General features: G+C 42.7%; 1 protein-coding gene across 1 annotated transcript in view; it reads right to left on the bottom strand.

Moving 5' to 3' along the window:
* The window catches only part of KCTD1 (potassium channel tetramerization domain containing 1), a 103,098-nt gene extending 88,011 nt beyond the window's left edge, over positions 1-15,087 (bottom strand). The window contains exon 1 of the mRNA XM_063167785.1: positions 14,965-15,087. The gene's annotated coding sequence lies outside the window, so the exon portion shown is untranslated. The remainder of the gene's footprint in view (positions 1-14,964) is intronic.
* Between the last annotated feature and the right edge of the window lie 4,348 nt (positions 15,088-19,435).

Here is a 19,435-nt window from a genome sequence, read left to right on the forward strand (position 1 = left end):
TTTCTATTTAGCAAGGAGTTTCACTCTGCTCTCTGATCACTTTATGGATTGAAGAAGTTATTGACAACACTTGAAAATGCCTTCAGTATTACATATAGTTGCAGGTGTACTAGATAACCAAGGCAACAGGGGAACTCCCTGTGGATAGCTAAATATAGCAATTTTTGTCCAGCATGTCTGATCCTGTGAGGTTCTGATCACCTTCACAAAACCCAGGCAGGGATGCTTGGAGCAGCTTGCAAATTGCTGTTTTGTGACTGGCAGACATGAATGCCCCATTCATTAATCCCAGAATACACAAAGATGTGCACCAAGCTGTGGAGGTTACACAGTCTGTGCTTGTGAACAGAAAACTGTGCAATGTGGCTTTTCACTTTCCTCCTTGCCCTTCTCCTGTACACAGAGCAAGAGGTGTTAGCCCAGGAGTCTGTGTAGGAGAGCTTGTGGGAAGGCATTGGATATTGAATGTTTTGTGTTTTCTGGTGGCCTCTAAATCCTGGAATCTCAGCGCTCTCAGAGCTTAGCTCTGCACCTAAGATTATCAATCCTGTTATAAAAAACAAAAGTCAAGTCCTGGGCTTTCATATGTAGTTTCTTCTAAAATACTCTGTTAGAGAAGATCAGAAGCACCCACTGGGGACACTGATTAAGAAGAACAAAATGCCATCTATTTTTTCCTTTTTTGTTTTGTTTTGTTTTAGATAATAAAAAAATTAATCAGTGTTGGTAATATCACCCTGAAGATATCTACCATTTTACCTGTAATGTTACTCTTTGCCAGGTAAAGGTGGAGGAATTAAATAGATTTTATTTGTAGATCAGCTAAGGCAGAGAGGTTTCATATGATTATTTCTTAGCTTGCAGACTAAAGCGTGTACTGCATGTTGGAACTAAATTCTGTTTCTCGGCTGTGATTTGTGTCATAAGTTTCTTCTCTAAATTATTTCCCTCTCTGTAATTTCCTCTGGTGACTCCTGGACCCTGAAGTGCCACTAGCTGCAAAATTACAGATAGAAGCATTTTGAACTTCAGTCATTCACAAGACATTCATAATCCTGACATCCCACAAATACTGTATTTGGTGTGAGATGAAAGGAACTTTTTCACTGCTTTAATCATGTCCTATTCATTTCTATAAATTAGGATTTCTCTTTATTCAAGCATCTCTCCATTTCTTTCTTGCCCACTCCAGGACTGACAAAATTCCAAATGACTCATAACAAACTGAACACTTTTTGCAGCAGAACATGATCACTGCAGGAGTAAGGGAAGGAAAATGCACAAGAGCAGTGAAAGGAACCTTTGGATTACAAAATTTAGTCATTTTTATAGGAAAAAAAAATGTGAAGGCTGCAGTACAGTTCTCCTTAAAACTGGATCACAGCTTTGTTGTAAGGCACAAAGTCCCATTTTTGTACAGCCTTCTCTCCTAAAGACCAACCCTGGGTGAACCTCACTGTGCCAGTCCATGCTGAGCTCAATTATATTTGCTGTCTGTTATAGAATCCTCAGATCATAGAATAGTTTGGGTTGGAAGGGATCATTAAAGGTCATCTACTCCATCCTGCACCATGGAGTTTCCATTTAGTATCAAAATGGAATTCCGCTTATCAGCTGTAGACTTTCTGGCTTTATGTTTCCTTTTGCATTTCTGATCTGTGTGAGATCATTGCCCTGGCTGGTTCAGTATGCAAAGGCAGGGAAATAAACATGGAAATAAACATGGAAATAGGTAGGAGTGATGCAGCAGCCAGTTCTAGCCAAGAATTAAAAAAACCCTGAATCTTCAAGGAAAACACTGGGGTTTTTTTTACAAACTAACACTGCTACACAAAACATTTCCTAATATTGTGGCGGAGCAAAATGAAAGACTGAATTTATTTTCCCAATTGATTATATAATTTACTTTTACGATATGTTCTGTTTCCTCTCTCAACAAACCAGCTCTTTTGGTGCATTCTGGGTCCATTCTGTGTTTAACTCTTGTTCAGCAGGGTGACCAGACCAGCTCACTCGGGTGAGGAGCCTGCCTGTGTTAAGGGAGCCCCTCTCGCTGCCCTCCAGGCTCTGGTGCTGCCTGGAGCCTCTCCAGCTTTGCCTCCAAGGGACGGAGCACCAGTAAGTAAGAGGGTTTAAGAGGTTTTTCATAACCTGAGAGTGTTTTCAGAGAACACAAAATATTTCCTCTCATATTTGGCACTTTCCATGTTGGCAAAGCAATAAAATTAATGCCACTTTCCTCTTCAACTCAGTTTATTTGGTACCCCAAGTTTTTCAGTCATCTCTCCCTGGATGACCAAGGGGCCAGATAATTTTCCCAATGTTGATATGTTTATATGTCCCACCTTATTGTTCTGATAATTCATCAAAGCATTCTACTTGCTTCCTTGCCAACCTTTCATTTTTCATTCCGGCAACAGTTCCTTTGTTTTGTAAAACAGATCTAGGGCAGAATTTCACATCTCACTTCATGATTTAGATTTTCTTAACATCTTCTGAGATAAACAATCAAAGACTTTCTGAAATTTCCTTAAAACTTTTTATTAAATGGTTCTCCATAATCACTGAGAACTTCAAGATTTTTTTAGGGCATGTTTCACTGTTACTGGATCAGCCATGCTTAGCATTAAGAAGATTTTTTTAGTTTGCTAACATATACCTCAATATTTCTTTCTTTTTCATTTGGCTGAGATGATCCTGATTTTAAAGTAAAATACATGCAATGATCCATTGCTTTGGTATAGTAGAATAGCCTATTTGTAAAGGGAACTTGCATGATTTTGTTAACAGCTATCAGTCTTGATTGATGCCATCTGCTCTGGGAGGTTTGTTACTTTAGCATGTCAATCCTACAGTTTCTTTTCTGATACCTCAGTGTTTGACAGGCACCCATCTACAGTAATTAAATGGAATATCTAGAGACTGACTGCATTTTCAATTGGTAAAGACTGATGGGAGGATATAATGTAGTCTCTACAATTGTATCTTGTCATTTTTAACTGCTCCTTTGATCCAGCAAATTCACTAATTCAGTTTTAGATATTTTAATTTCTCGTTTGTTTGTAGAAATGTGTCTCTTTGCATTTGAAATATCCTCTCAGTTCTCCTTCCTTTTCCCTTGCCATTTTACGTTCCTGTCTTTTGGGTTAGCCAGGGCTAGATTTCCTTTTCCTGAAGGTTACCTGTTTGGTTCATCATGCTGTGTTTGTTTTTTCTAGCCTTCCTTCTTCCTTTTTGGTTTCAGGGTATGCATACCTTCTGTGATGCAATTATGGTAAGCTTAAGTAGTTCCATGTTGAGGGTTTGTAATGCCTCCACTTCTGACTCCTTCTCTGCACTTCTGTCCAGCTCTCTCTTCCCTCCAAATGCAAGAAATTTTAAGGATTATATTTTAATTGCAGCGCAGTTTAAGTGTTATATTGTTATTAGGCTTCTATCTGCACCCGAGGAGGCTTTATATGATGTTCTGTATTTCCTGTCTTTGAGCAGGCTGGGGGGGTAATTGTGTAGTAGCTTCTTTATTTAGGACTGGCCCAGACCCAAGTCTCTACACTTCCAGAAACCGCATGAAGTGCAGTTGTGACACAAACAAGCAACAAATACGATTTCAAATAAAGGTCCTGCCAAGGCACTTTGAAGGGAAATGATGAATTCAGATTGGTCAGACCATTCGATGCTGCAGCAGGCTTCAGTGAGTTCAAGGGCACTAGCAGGGTTTTGGGTAAAAGCTGGGTGTGTTATCAGGCTGGTGGTATCCAGAAAGGTAAGAGTTGCTTTGTTTTTTTTTACACCATGATGATCCTGTTTAACCATGTCTGCTAAACAAGCAGCTGGGAAAAAAAGAGTAAGAAAAATCCTGGTTCAAGACCAAGAGACACACATGCTTTGTTTTAGCATCTCTCTGCCATGGTAGGACAAACTGCTTTAATCAGTTTCAAAAACCATGCACAGCTCTGGAACCCAGAGGAAAAATAGAAGCATTTAAAGGAAAATGCCCGGAGCACTGAGAAGGGGAGGAAAGGGAGGAAAGAAGTGACATCTTGCCTTCTGCTCACTCATGACAGGAGGAATATGATCTGTACAGGGAGGAAAAATTAGGGAAGGGTCAGGCAAAGCTCTGACTATGAACAAATGGTTTGCATGTAGAGCCTGGCTATGAGTGACACCAGATCACTGGACTGCAAAGATGCAACCAAATTCACACAGGTCCATCTTAGATTGGGGAACCTGGGAGTGCTCCAAGTCTGGATGAGTTGGATCCAGTTCCATCCCACTTCCCTTCCCTGCAGGGAACACGGCAGCCAGGGGGGAGCTGTGCATCCTTCAAACCTCATTGCCAGTTTGGGCATCTCAGGAGCACAGCAGGGCACAAAAGTCACTGCACACGGTGGAGGCCACTTCAGAGAGAGTGTCACCGACTTCAGAGAGAGTGTCATTGACTTCAGAGAGAGTGTCACTGACTTCAGACAGTGTCATCAACTTCAGCATGGTGGGGTGGGCCCTTTTTGGCTGTGGCTGACTGAAGGCAATGGGAAAAGTCTCCTTCCTGATGCAAGTGCAGGACTGACACCTTTACAGAGAATAAGCAGCAATCTCCAGCTTTATATTAAGTCCTCTGTGGCCATGGCAATACGACAACACTACATTCACTGGAATTCAGCTTTGAAAGGGGTTGCACAAAAGAAAACAACAGCACCACCATACTTTTTAGGAGAAAACTAAAGAAGACATTTTTTTTTTGTAACTGACCCTTGGCAGCCTGTTTAAAAGAGCTTGAAACTATCTGAACTACACAAGAAGGAAAAAAAGAAGAAAGAAAAACATGCCCACAAGGGCTGAAAAATCACTTCAGTAATAGATGGCTTTTAACTTTACATCAGAAAATGTTTGGCAGGCATAATTTTAAAGTGTTAGGAAAATGTGTGTGATGACTGTTTGGGTGAAAGAGCAAATGTAGTCCACAGTGAGATTTATCAAATGTTCATATAAGCAATCAGAATCTGGCAGGGCCAGCCGCCCGTGGAGAGGGGCAAAGAGGATCACAGCTCTAAACTCTGAAAATTTAATGAAGCCCACTGACTTCTCACAGGAAGTTTTTTTGAGCATGTTCATGTGTCATGGGAATGCAAGTGAGCAGAAGGCTATGACAAAATGCCAGCTATAAGGCATAAGGGAAACAAAGCACTGCAAACCCCACCAAAATCCAAACCATCCTTTTTCTTTTTGAAAGCTGCAAATATTCTTGATATCTCAACACCCCTGAGCATCCTTATGTGTTATCCTCAATCACACAAACAAGGCTATCGAACCTGAATGGGGTTATCAGGAGTCTTCCAGGATTGGCCTCTTTTCACAGAGACCACAAGAGCACCAAATTTCCTTGGGCTTGCACAGGAATATGTACAGAGGCTTTAGCTCCAGTGGAAGGAGCAGACAGTGCTGTCTGGGGGCTTCATGAAAGCAGGAGCTGACTATCTGTTTACAAAGGGAAAGAGGGACATCAAGTCAAAAAAAAAAAAAAAAAAAAAAAAAAAAAACGGAGCTATGGGGCTAGGGGGAAAACAAGCAGACAAAAAAAAAAAATCAGTGTAAAGAACAATATAGTTTTCCTTAGTTTTATGCTACAAATGTCCAAGCAGCTTGCTTTTGTCATTCTGCTGGAATAGCATCCTATCAAAGTGTATTTTTCCAGCATCTTTTGTGGCACAAGAAGATTTTAAAAGAAAGGTTTTCTAGTTCAGACACCTCATAGATCTCTCCTCCCACTGCTTGACACATGACCTTTTTGCAGCGAGCGATGACACTTGGGAAGGTGTGTGCTGGAGAGATTCCTTGGAGTGTGGGGCTGTGACAGCCCCATGTACACCCATCCGGAGTGCTCCTGGCTCCTGTGTGCCAGAAACGAGGCACCAAATGCCACACCCAGGCAGCAAGGTGTGCAGACCTGATGTGGGCTTTTGGAGAGTGACAGAGGTGCTAAAAATATGTAACAGCCAGGCCCTGCTGTAAACGTCAGAGGAGGGAGCCAGATGGGTGAGTCTCATGCTCCTTTTGAGAGCCTTGACAGGTTGTGGATAATCAGTTTGTGTAGGCTGGAGGCAAGCCAGCAATACCTTGGTCCAGATCCCACACGTGGGAAGTATGAGTGGGAGTTGGGCGTACCTTGTGTCTCCCAGGAACAGGCTGTGTCCTACATGTAAAATGTCAGAATTCCATCCTGTTTTTCACTTTCGTCAGAACTGCGCTGACTTTCCAAACCCCCAAGGATACATGAAAGTCAAATGTCTGTTTGGCCCAAATTGCCAGCAACTCATACTTTCCATACAAAGCTCACCATAAAATAACAAAAAAGAAATTACTTAATTGAATATGTTTGGAACCTAATATCAGAGGAGTGTAACAAATAGGAAACAGTCAAGCACCATACAATCAAAGAGTTAGGGAGAAGTTACAAATTTCAACAGACATGCAGCTGCCTTGTGGAAAAACAACCAAAACCACTACATTTAACATGGCTATGCATCTAGAATAATTTCCATCTAGACATGGAGAAACACTTAACATATATTGCTTGAGATTTCCCTGTTGTATTTTCTGGAACTAAAAGGGAAACTGTGGAACTCTGCAGCCAAGTGATTAGTCTAAGGTCATAGGGCAGGAGATCTGGAAGAAGAAATTTGGAGTCTCAGTAATGTACTTTAACCACAATACAATCCTTCAGTCTCTTTCACACTGATGACTTTGGAACTAGCTTTAAAAGATCCAGTGAGAAGCAAGATGGGAGTGATAGATAGCTACACTAGATAGCCAAAGGCAACAAAAAAGATTAGAGACATGTGGGGGTATTTCTAAACAAAAAGATTAAAACCAGAACTATTTCATTTAGAAAGGAAAACAGTAAAAGATGATGGAATTGAGGTATATAAAATAATGAATGGTGTGAAGGAGAAATCAGATGCCCTTCATAAAACAAGAGGGCACCTAATGGAATTAAAAAAGGCATTAGCTTATAAATGAATAAGGATATCACTCCACAGCTTATCTCTCAGCAACCTGTGGAACTCTCAGTTGCAGGACATTGATGCAAGTACTTGAGGAAGACTAAAGAAAAAAGGAAAGACTGTATGCAGCCAGTAATAAGCACAGATTTTTGAGTTAAAGAAAATGCTTCTTCAAAGCCACAGTTCTCCCTGAAAGGATCACCTCTCTCCCTGAGAAAGAGCTAACAGTTTTATTCCTGACCGGAGTTCTTCCCAAATAGGGACACTCCTGCATATTGGTTCCTCAAGACGTCTTTTACTTGAAAAAGCATTACCAGCCTCAGAAATTCAGTTTTCTGCTAATAGCAAAAATCACATCCTCATTTTACCTTCAGGAATCCCAAACTATTTTTGTACCACAGAGGCCACTGCAAGGAAAAGCTGGAGGATATGGCAGGTTGCACTTTCTCATTTTGTCTCTCAGCTCACATCTGCAGCCATCTTGAACTCCACTGCTTCTTTCCCCCTCCTCCAGAGCCAAGCTGCAGATCCATGTAAGATTTCACCTGCATTTTGTCAGTGACCATCTCTTGAATGCCTAGAATAAACCCATTGGCCCCACAGGCTGGAGTCCTGCTTGCCCCAGCTCTCCCTTTTGACTCTGTTTGAATTCCTCCCTTGGACTTTCACCTTTCTTCAAGGCTCTCCCCAACTTCCTTGCATCTGTGAGCTCCCTTTGATAACCAGGGTGTAAATTGTCCTCTGCCCATTTAGTCAGCCCTTTTCTCATTTTCTCCTGTAAGGGTCTCCAAGCCTTCACCTCCAGCCATCAGCTGGGACAGCTGCCCTGCTGTCCATCACTCTGGGCAAAGCGATCACATCCCTCATACAGATGTTAACAAGCCAGCCCTCCCAGATGTCTCAACCCCAGCTGTCCCTTGATAACCACGGGAGGGGGTAAAACATAACTATAAATCTATAAAACTTTTCTTAACGTATATACATTATAATTGCCTATTAATTGTGAGAGTCAATCATTACTCATCTATCACACTTCACCTACAGCCACCAGCTGGGACAGCTGCCCTGCTGTCCATCGCTCTGGGCCCTCTCCCATACAGATGTTGAGCCTGTCAAATCCCTTTCCTGCCGTCCCACTTAGAGCAGAACAGGCTGCTGCGGATAAATGGAATCACACCTGCCTGTTAGTGGCAAGCCAGGAATGTCTGTTTACCTTGTGTGAGTGGTCCTTAGCGCATGGATTATCTCCCGTTAGTGTTTAGAAAGGATTGGGTGTAATGGGTACATAATGGGCTACAGAAATGATAACGATCTGTGAATTATTCAGCACCGGTCCCTTGTGCTGAACGGCCCATCAACCTTTGTTAGGGCAACTTCACCTCTTGGGGAGTCTTGCCTTGTTTAGAAAGCATTCTGGGGAGACTCGCATCGTATTTTAGCTAGAGACCCATATTTCATTCCATTCCATTCCCTAGGTCCTGGCGCTCCTCCCTCCTTCCCTTGGCAGCTCTGGGATCATGCTGATGGACCTGTATTCCCCTTGTGAGCACCCCTTCCACCTAATGCCGCTGCCAGCTCAGTTCAGGGAGGGAAACAAAGCTGTTTTAAGGCAAAGTGCTCTTAGGAAGCAAACTTGCAGCTGCTTCGGCTTGGCTTCCACCAGTTACTCGGAGTTATTGTACTCATCAGCTGCCGCTCCTGCCCTCTCCTCTCCCTGCTCTCCTGGCAACACCGATGACAAGCAGATATTATTAATTGTGGAATTAATTGTGCTCTGCTGCAGGAGGAGAGATGGTCCTGCCCCACCAGGATTTACAGACCGGGCATGAAAGCAAATCAGCACGCTGAAAGTTGACTGGGTGACTGGATGATGGAGAGGATGTTTTTAAGTTAAGTTTGTAAGGAAGTAAGAAAAAGAAAAATGGGCTTTTTGCTCATGTTTCTTTGCTGAATCTCCCACCTTCTTCTTACAGAACGTGTTGAAAATAAAGTGAATGCCACTAAAGAAATCATAGGAAAACTGTAAGCATTATAGGCTTAATTTGGAAAAAATTAAGAACTATAGAAAGAGAAATAGTTTTCTAGATGGAATGAAAATAAACTAAGGACCCTATGTGAAGCGCAAATCAGAAATTCCTTCCATTGACAAAACTTATGCAAAATTTTCACCGATTATAAAAACAGATACTGATTTTTTTTTCTATGAAAAATTCTGTGTTTTAAATAGGTTTCTGCCAGTTGGCATTTTTCAAATTTCTACCTAAGGAATATTCAAAATAAATAGTGGTTTTCGGGTATGGAAATTGATTGTTGATACATATATCTATACATACACACACACACACATATATATAAATGTGTATATTTTTTAAAAAAGCAAGCTATTTGGTCCATTGACAGAAACCTTGATGAAAAACTTAGTCAATCATAGCCTATTGCTCACAACTAAGGTCACAGAGGTACCTTTTTGGCAATATTCTCCAAGTAGCCCAGGTTTTAAAGGCATGCACAAAACAGAGTATTACCAAATGTAAGGTCTCACTTTAAATGCTGCATCTTCTAGATAATGCATATGAAAGTGTTCTGGGAAACTATTGCCTAAACAGGCCCAGTTTATATCCACAATTTTTGTCATTTAGCTTGAATAGCTACTTCTCTCCTCTCTGGGATTCACTACCTGTGTGACTTGGGAGGGAATTTTCACATCACTTTGCAGACTGCGCATTGCTAAAAAGGACATTCAAGCCTTTTCTAATCTCCTTTCAAAAGACAGACTGTCCATTCCCCAGTCAGCCTTCTCTAGCTGTGGTTCCAGCTCAAGCTCACCCTCCTCAAAGATGAATGCTTGGAGATGCACACTGTGCTACAGATTAGGTTTCAGCCGTGACTTATGCAGAAATACTAACATTTCCTCCTGTCTGCTGGAGATATTTTGCCTGAGCCAACCTCCCATCATTTCTGCCTGATCCCATCATGATGAGGCTTCAGAGATCACCTGTGAGAACTAAAAGCTGACAGGTGAGGTGTGACAAAGCCCAGTACAGCAGTTCTGTTCCCACAGCAGCAGCCTGTTAGATAGAGGCAACCACAATCACAGTCAGAAGTGGGATCCACATGCCTGTGGCTCTGTCCTGCAAATCACCCTGAACTATGCCAGGGAAAATAAGGGAAAACCCATAGATGCCTATCCTGAGCCTGAGGTTTGAGGCAGAACTGAGTCATAAACGCTGGCTGAGGGGGAACAACCACAGATGTAAAGGTCTTGTCTGAGAATGAGAAGCAGAAAGAGCCATATTAACCTGTGTGAGACAGAACTCCTTTTCCTATCATCTTCAAGCAACCCTGCTGTTGAGAGGTGTTTTTTTAAAGTTTGGGGGTATTTTTAAAGGCTTTTCCTTACCCATAAGTGCACTGGGCAAGGAAGCCTAGTTGAGTAAAAGCCACTAAATAACTTGTCAGGGTGAGTTGTCCTTTGTCCCAGCAAGCACTCCTAAAGTTTGCATCCCTCACCCGCAGACTTCGGCTGCCTACAAACCACCTGCAAAGTCTGCACAAAGCTGCCAACCACATCAAACCCTGACTTCCAGCGCCCGTGGGGGAAGGCAGCCAGCTGAGGAGCTGTCAGGAAGAGGTTATCAGGTGAGCCATTCGCTTCATAAACACGGGATTACAACTGAACTTTCTACAGCATCAGCTTTGGCTCATTAGGATATGGGATGTTGCTCATTTGATTACTGGATTAACAGCATGATTGAAATGCACATTAGAGAAACCAAGATTATTAAAGCTACAGCATACATCATCAATATGGAATGTGCTAATGGCTTTCACTTCTAGATTTTTTTGAAGGTGTTATCAGCTAGGAAGATAGTAGCTACTCCCTTCTCCTCCCTAGACATTCTCTAAACATACATAATCAACCTAATCTCTGCCAGTAGAGAAAGAAGAGAAGAAATCTCTGCCTGCACGAGTAGTAAAGGTGGGCAAAATAAAAATGAAGATGTACAGTTTATATTGGTCTCCTTCTAAAATCAAACTTATTTCTTTAAAAAAAAAAAAAAAACGTATTCTATGGAAAGCGGGACAATAGAAATCTGTATTTTAACACAGAAAAACAAATTAATGCTTTGTGAAACAACACAGAAGTCAATGGCACTATACCAGAGATGAATTTTACCCAGGCTGTAAAAAGAAAACATAAATGCAACACAGACCAACAGAAAAGATTCCATTCAGAGTAAGAATTATGTTTCTGTCAGAAAAAAACCAACAACTAACTAAATTTATTTCCTGGAAGGAGATCCAACTTGGCTCCGCTGCAACAGCGTAAAAGGATCCAAAATAAGTAACAGCAGGCATCTCTGCTAAAATTTGCTTCTGATCAACATTATTTTTCCTCTGGTGCAAGAGAAGAGTAGAACATGTTCTGCAAGTGAGGCACAGTAGTTTACTGCACAGAACATGAGAAAGGAGGCGAAAGCTCAGGCAGTTAAACCTCTGCTCAGCCAGGGAACCTGTACAAGGTCTTAAACAAACCATATGCACTCTGTAGAGCTAATTCCCAACTAAATGCTCTCTACTTCAGACATATAAGCTCAAATTGGAGCAGGGGGAGGGGGTGGAATAGTCTTAATTACACCCAAATTCTGTGCCTGCTTCCCCACACATGGGGATGTCAGGTCAGACCCTCAATGCAGCGATGTCAGCAACACTTGAGGGAATGTCAGCTCCCTGAAGTACCAGCATCTTCCTAAATTCATCTGATGACATGAAAGCAGGAACTTCATATTGTGCTTCAGTGGAGGCAGTTTGTATATACCAGGACACATAAATAGATGAAGAGTAAAGTACTACAACCACAATCTGTACATCTGTGTCTGCTTTATGGTATCCTGAAAATATTTCTAAAGTAGTTGGAATAGAGAAAGCAGAAATTATCATTCCTTCCCAGCTAGGCTCATGTGAAATGCTATCTGACTGTGACTGGCAGATTTGGTATTTCGTTAATTGTGGGAGATCCCACTTTGAATAATGTACAAACATTTGTTATGATCAGTGAATATTTCCCTTCACATCGCATTTTCTCCATACATAAACTTACCATAATCCAATAAAGAGCAAGTCTTCTACATGCAGCCTTTCTACTCTGCAGGGGAAAGCCTGGTTGCTTTTTGCAAACAACGTTCATGCAATTTTTCATTTCTGCCCGAGTGAGATCTGCAATGAATGGAAGTATTCCTCATGCAAAATCTTAGGGTGTTCTTAGGGTGTTCCAACAAAAAACTGAAGGCTTCATTCAGAGACATTTAGCATGAAATGCTTCTCAGAATCCTGAGTAAAAAAACTGCACTAGACATGAGGAAATCCTTCATTTAAAAAAGCCCACAATATCAAAACCCAACCAGGGAACTACACTGAGGTGACAAATGAAACTGTAATGAGGAAAAAAAAGAGAAGAATAATCAAAAGCCAACTGAATCCTAAAATTTCACAGTAATGTGTCTTCCAAAAGTGGATGTACACCAAATACTCTCCCTAAAATCTTGCATCTAATTCACTCATGGTCAAAATGGAACTTACATTAAGTCAGTGTTTCTAAGGGACAGAGGAACACATAAGGTCCAAACTTGACTTAAATCCAGAAGAATTCCACTGAAATCAATGGTTACAGCAGTACAAATCAGCAAGAGATCTAAATCTGTCCTAGCTGATTCCAGATCTATCTTTTATTTGCTATATGGCTTCAGGCAAGTCAGTGACCTTCTTTTTATTTCTCAGTTTCTCCATCCGTAAAATGGTGATAATATTGTTGTAATACATGAAGATTGGGGGGACTAATTATTTCTCTAACATGGTCTGGATATGGAAATTTCTCGGGATCAATGATTTTTAGTCACCTCCATCATCTTTATTGACTCTTTATAATCTTAATACTTGGCTTTTTGCTTGCTTGCATGTTTCTCTTTTAAAAACCACAAGCCATTGCCTGGCATCCTTATTTCAAGTTTTACACTGTTTACTTCTATGGCAGGGTTCACATGAGAAAACCGAGTACAAAATTTGGAATTGGCCCCAACAACAAACGGGAAGGCTATTTCAAACAAAACTCATAAAACACTGCATGAAATTAATACCGTTTACCTTCGTTTTTCCAAGAGTGCGGTTTATTAACCGATGCCCAAACAACCAGGGCACAAACAAGAAAGTCGCAAATCTTTCTTCACCCTTGTTTGAACAAAGCACGCTGCGCTGGCATTTGAAGGGACAGCCGGTTTTGTTCAAACAGTTAAAGCGGGGAAAAATAAATAATGAAGAACAACCCAACCTGAAAACACTCTCACGTCTGACAGCTCTGAGAGGGACCTCTAGCGTGTGCTAGAACATTTTGTGTTTTGCTTCGGGCGCAATTAATACACCAAAATCACCGCAGTCATTTTGAATAGGCAAAGGGAACTTTCGCCAAGCGCCTCCGACCCGCGGGGCCTGCATCCTTCCGCGGGCCGAGCATCCTTCCGCGGGCGCTGCCCAAACTATTAAACCGATACTTTTTTTTTCTTTTTTCCTTTTTTTTTTTTTTTTTTTTTCCCTAGTTTTTTTTTTTTTTTTTTTTCCTTTCTTTTTGCCCGCCGCCCTCAGCGTGCGCAAGGAGCCAACTTCCCCCGGTCACCCCGGAGTTTCCCCATCCCCACGCCCGCAGCTCCCTACCCCCTTCCGTCCACGGCCCCCGGGAGCTCGGGGGCAGCTGAAGCTGGAAAGTTGCGGTCCAGGCCCAGCTTTTCCTGCAGGCTCTTGACCGGGAACAACAATTACGGGAGCCACCGGCCGCACCGCGCCCCCCCCGCGGGCACCGGGCGGCCCCTTCCCTTCCCTTCCCTTCCCTTCCCTTCCCTTCCCTTCCCTTCCCTTCCCTTCCCTTCCCGGGAGCAGCCGCGCTCCTCGGCAGCCCCCGCCGCCCAGAGAGCGAAGCGTTTCGCCCATCTTTAATTCCCCCGAACAGTCCGAGCACGCTCGGTGCCCGCGGGGCGCGCTCCCATAAACTTGTACCGCGCTGATTGGAAACAGGCGGCGGGCGGCTTGCTTTCTTCTTCCTTTTTCTTTTTCTTTTTTAATTTTTTTTTTTTTTAATTTTTGGGTTTTTTTTTCTTTTTTAGCCGGCGGACCCGGCTCCCTCATCCGGGCCGGCGTCGGGCACAGGGGACGGGGCAGCGCTGTCTGTCCCGGGGGGCACCCGCGGTCCCGGCGCGGAGGAAGAACGCGGGGCCGCCCTTCCCTCCGCCGCCCCGGCAACAAAGGGCGCCGCGGGGCGCTCCGGAGGGGGCGCGGGCACGGGGGAAGGTGCCTCCCGCTCTCACACACACACACACACCACACACACACACACACACACACAATGGCGGCCCCCTCCCGCAGCCCGGCGAGAACAATGCCGGGCGCGCAGCGCAGCCCCAGCGCGGAAACACTCACGTTTAAATTGAACACATCCCCCCACCTTCCCTCCCTCCCTCCCCCCCGCCCCGCGCACACCGCCGCCGCCCGAGTCCCCCCATGGCAGCAGCGGCGGCGGCGGGGAAAGGAGGCGCCCCCCGCGCGGCCGCCTCCCTCCTTCCCTCCTTCCCTCCTTCCCGCTCCCTCCGTGCCGCCGCCCGCCTCCCCGCGGCGCTGCGCGGGTTGCGCGGGTTGCGCGGGGGAGCGCGGCGGGCGAGGCGGCCGCGCCGCGTCCCCGCGCGGGGTGCGAGCGCCCGGCACATGCGTGGAAGCGAGAGGCGCCCGAGTCCCTCCGCACCCTCCGCTGCAAACAACAACAATCCCGAGCAGCCCTTACCTGGAACATCGGAGCCGCCAAAGTGTCCCTCTTTTTTTTTTTTTTTTTTTTCCTCTCCCCCCTTCCTTTTTTTTTTTTTTTTTTTTTTTTTTTTTTTCTTTCCTTCCCCCCTTCCTTCTCCCCTTTCCCCCCACAACTCACACTTCCGATATTTCTCTCTCCCGGCAGCGGTCTGCTCTCCTCGCTACACCAGAGAGAAATGCAATAGCTTGGCTAAGGTAGACAGAGCAAAATACAGAGAATAGTTGCTCCAGGGCTTTGAAACCCCTCAAGGCAAGGATCAGGATACAATTAGCTCATGTCTCTACCTCCAGTCTGAATCAATCTCCGAAATAAAAGTTAAATTAAATTAACTGATCACACGGGCATAAAATTGATCTCCTTCGAAACGTGCATATAGAAAGATATATATATATATCGCGTGTATATTTTTTCGGATTTTTTTGGTGGAAAAAACAGTCTCATTCCAGCCTACAACTTGCTTTTTACTCTCCTCTTGCACAGAAAAGCTGATTTTAATCGTTGTGATTAGTTTTGATGTAACGTTTCCGCGGGCGATTTCTGCAAATGGATGGAGTGTTTCTTTGCCAGAAGAGGGAAAAGCAGCAGATGATGATAATTATAAGGATTGTTGGTTGTTTCTTTCTTCCTTTCTGTCTCTCTCTTTCTTTTTATTTGTATTTAGCTCTGTCTCTTCACTTTCTCGAGTTGACCTGACATTGCCATTGCACTAAGGTCGCACAACTTGTTGATTAGGATCACCTCCCGTTTTGATCGAGGGATATGGGATAATTTGGCAGTGGAGCAACACATTTTCTGTTCCCTTGGCTATATAACTTCCCAAATGACGTGTATAAAAATAAGCACATGGAGTCTGCTTTGCCCCAGTCGAGTCTGAATCAATGCCTGGGGGTGATACACAAACTCATTTCAAATGTTCAACCATGCAGAATTGCAAAAAGATTGAAGGAGTTGCACTGCATTTTTAAAATTTTTCTGTATGTGTCTATCTATATTTATTTTTTTTTAAGCAGCAAAATTAAAATAAAACAAATCCATGTAAGCAAATCCTGGAATTTACCACTTAGGTTCATGTGACATCTTTCCGAACGCTACTAACTTTCCTTCTCCAATTACCCAATTACAATGGAGCCTTGCCTTTTTAATTTTCTTTACCCTGCAGTTTGCAGCTGCCCTCTCCTGAAGACAACGAGACCGTAAATAGACAAATAATTTACAAATCTTATTCTTAGTCACTTTTCCCTTATTCCACCTTTATTTACCTCCCACGCCACTGTGTGTTGCTTTGTTTGAAGCCTCTGCGCAGAGAAGCTGTGTTAATTTGTTGTTGTTGCTGTTAGAGTGGACTGTTTTGTCATAAACCCACGGGTCACCTCCCATTAGTGTCACATCCTCGCTGTATACTTTTGTGAAACGGTATGTTTCTAAGCACTTCACAGTCCATTAATTCAGGGACTTTACTGACATTTCTGAGGAGAAAGACCAGGCGACGAGGCCAAAGCTGCCCAGTAAAGCCCCCGAATAGAGCCAGACTTGTGCAGAGAACATCTGCAATTAGCTGTTTATGATACGTTTTTAGTATTTTAGAGAAAGTAATGCAAAATATAACAATCGTCTTTTCTCCTACGGCAGCTGCCGCAGCCTGAGGAATGACTAATTCCCTTGCTTAAAAAGGCATCCAACCCAGTGCATTCTTTTTGGTTTTCCTTTTTTCTTTAAGCGATAAGCCTAATAACATGGTAGGACTTCCCATGTAGGAATCTCGCACCATTTGCGAATGCTTTGTCATTCTGTTGTAACCAGAACAAATAGGTTAATTAACCAGGAATGGCTGACAGAAATTAAAAGGAAGAGCTGGAGTAATCGCACGCTTACGTGCCCCAAGAAACGTGGCTTCATCTTCAAATTCTATTTTTAATATTCTTCCAAAAAGTAGCAGCGCACGAGAGGGAAAACTCCCCTCAGCCATATGCCCCTTCCCCAGCTGGGTTTGTATGAAACAGGATCATTGCAACCCTTACTAATGTTATGCAGCTTGGGCACAGTGATTTTAAAGTACTTAAAGCTGGTTCAACAATTTAAAGGTTCTCATGGTTTGTCACTTCACGGTAAAGAAAAATTTCAGTTTTTCATCCGGATGAAATAAAACCTTACATAAAGTCAAGTACACCTGTGTCATGACCCAACTTTATTTCTGTATTACAATGTGTCAACACACACACACAAAAAATTATGGCCTGTGTATGTGACTTTTAAATGCTTCACTGCACTTCTCTTTCTAATAAATAAATAAAGCCATGCCAGCAGCCTGGCACTCATTAGCGACCTGCATAGTACAGAGAAAAATAATCAGCAAAGGAACTAACTTTAATTTCAAGCTAGCAAATGGGTATTATGGTGAAAGGGGAAGAAAAATAGCAATATCGCATCCTTTAAAAATATGAAAAATATCCTTGTACAGTTATTTTACCTGCAGCAAGGAGTTTATCAAATGATGTCAGCACTAGATAAGAAAAGGTATATTTTCTCATGAAGTAAAAAATCATATTATTTTTTACCTTAAGGAGGCTCATTTGGTAAAACTTTCGTCTCCAAGACAGAAAATCATGGGCTGAAGTGGGATAGGGTAAATGCCCACAGGGGCAGCTGCAAGCCCTTTTGGGTAGATATTGCTGCCTCAGTTTGTCCACTACCATCTCAAGATGGGACTGCAGCATGGTTCTTCCCTCTATGCAGGGATGCAAAATATAAAGGCACATGAGTAAAATGGAGATTTACTCAAAGAAGTCGCTATTAACTGCTCCACTGAAGTACTATCTGCATCTCTCTTCACATGCAAATTAAACGTTTCCATAGTAAGTCCCCAGAAGAAGAGAGAGACCCTGGCTCTGGTTATTTTTTCTTCTCACAGTCTGCAGTATCCTCAGCCTTCACTGTCTAATCTCAGGCCTGAGTTTACTACTGATGAGGCCAAACTCTGATGTAGGGATGTATTTTGACATTGGTAATGTTCACTAAATATAAATATAACGCATACAGGCTGCCACATATATCTAAATAAGATAGCAGTGTTTACCTTTATTAACTCCTGGGAGGTAATTTGCATACAAAGGAGAACACATTAAACCAAATTCTGTTCCATTTTACTTGGAGTTATCTTTTTTTAAACAGGTTTATAAAAACTACAACATGTTTGTGCATTATGAATATTTTACTGATGCTGAATAGCAACCTTAATGAGCTCAAACTGAGCTCAGTGTTGGACTTCTGAATTTTTCCTCAAATCATCACCTGTTCACAATTAGCCTCTGGAAAACTACAGTAGTTTTTCCATATCATTGTCAATGTTAACAGTTTGGAAAATTGCAGCTTTTGAACAGGCAGGTTTCCCAACGGCTGCAGATCATATGTGTCCACTTGCTAAAGGGCATTATTTCTGATTTAGCTATAATCCTGTCTGGAAACAAGTACTTTGGCTCTTCTCAGGAAGGCCCTCTTGTCAGCTTGACCTTCTCTTAAGAGTTCCATCCTGCAGTTCATGGACTTCATGTGTGCTGAAGTCTTGTTTCAAAAATACTGAGAAGAGCAACTTAGTGTGGAAATATAAGCTAGCAACCATTGCCTGCACTAGATATTTTGTCAGTGGGTCTTTTTTCCTTTGAGAAAAATAAAAAGGATTTTGCATTGCATTTGAATGAGGGAGATTTATAAACACACTTTTCCAGATTGGTTTTCCCCAAGGAATGTTAAAAATAATGTATCTTTTTCTTTATTACCAGCAATATTTTGATGTAGTATTTGAAGAAATAGATTTTGTTATTTAGCCGTGAAATGGATTGAACAGTGTGAACCCTACCAAACAGTGAAGTAGCCTAAGCAACAACATCCCTGCTGTATTTGTGAGAATTCCAGGGTGTTGGATCTTCTATAGGAAGGGAACTGATCTTGAGCAGCAGCAAGTGCTTCTACCATATTTCTACAATAGTCTACCATATTCCTACAATAGCACGGCTTGCACTAATGTCCTTTTGCTGCTGGTTAAACAAGACCAAGTTGAACAAAACTATTTCTACATCCCACTACACTTCCTGGTTATGTGGTTGTCCCTGTGTTATGCAATGCAAATCCATACAGAAACAGGAATGGTGGATTTCCTTGTGGATCCCTTAGCTCTGGCCTCATGTCATGACCAGATATGGCAGTTCTGCCTGCCAGTCACTGTAAGAGGGGATGATGGCTCTCTCTGCATCCCAGCACCAAAATCTCTTGTACTGCAAGCTTCTTCAGTGGTCTGCTTCAGAGAGTAACATCAGACTTGTTGAGTCATTGTTTTAAGGTGAAATAGCAGCACTAGAATGGGACATGAGGCTCATTTTTTGTAATTTTATCATTGGTATGAAAACTCCCAAAGTGAACTCCCTTGTCCAGAAACATAAATTTTTACAGGAGTGTACAAAACTTGCTCCCTTGTCAAGCTATGGATAATCTTACAGCCTGGATGGGTTATCAAGGGATCACAGAGTAGTTTCACAGAAAGCCTCTCTTAGGTATTGGGGGCTGTTTTGTGAGTGTCTTTTGGAAGCCTTTAGCA

The sequence above is a fragment of the Melospiza melodia genome, chromosome 1 (genome assembly GCF_035770615.1).
Source record: "Melospiza melodia melodia isolate bMelMel2 chromosome 1, bMelMel2.pri, whole genome shotgun sequence".
Classification (NCBI taxonomy): domain Eukaryota; kingdom Metazoa; phylum Chordata; class Aves; order Passeriformes; family Passerellidae; genus Melospiza; species Melospiza melodia.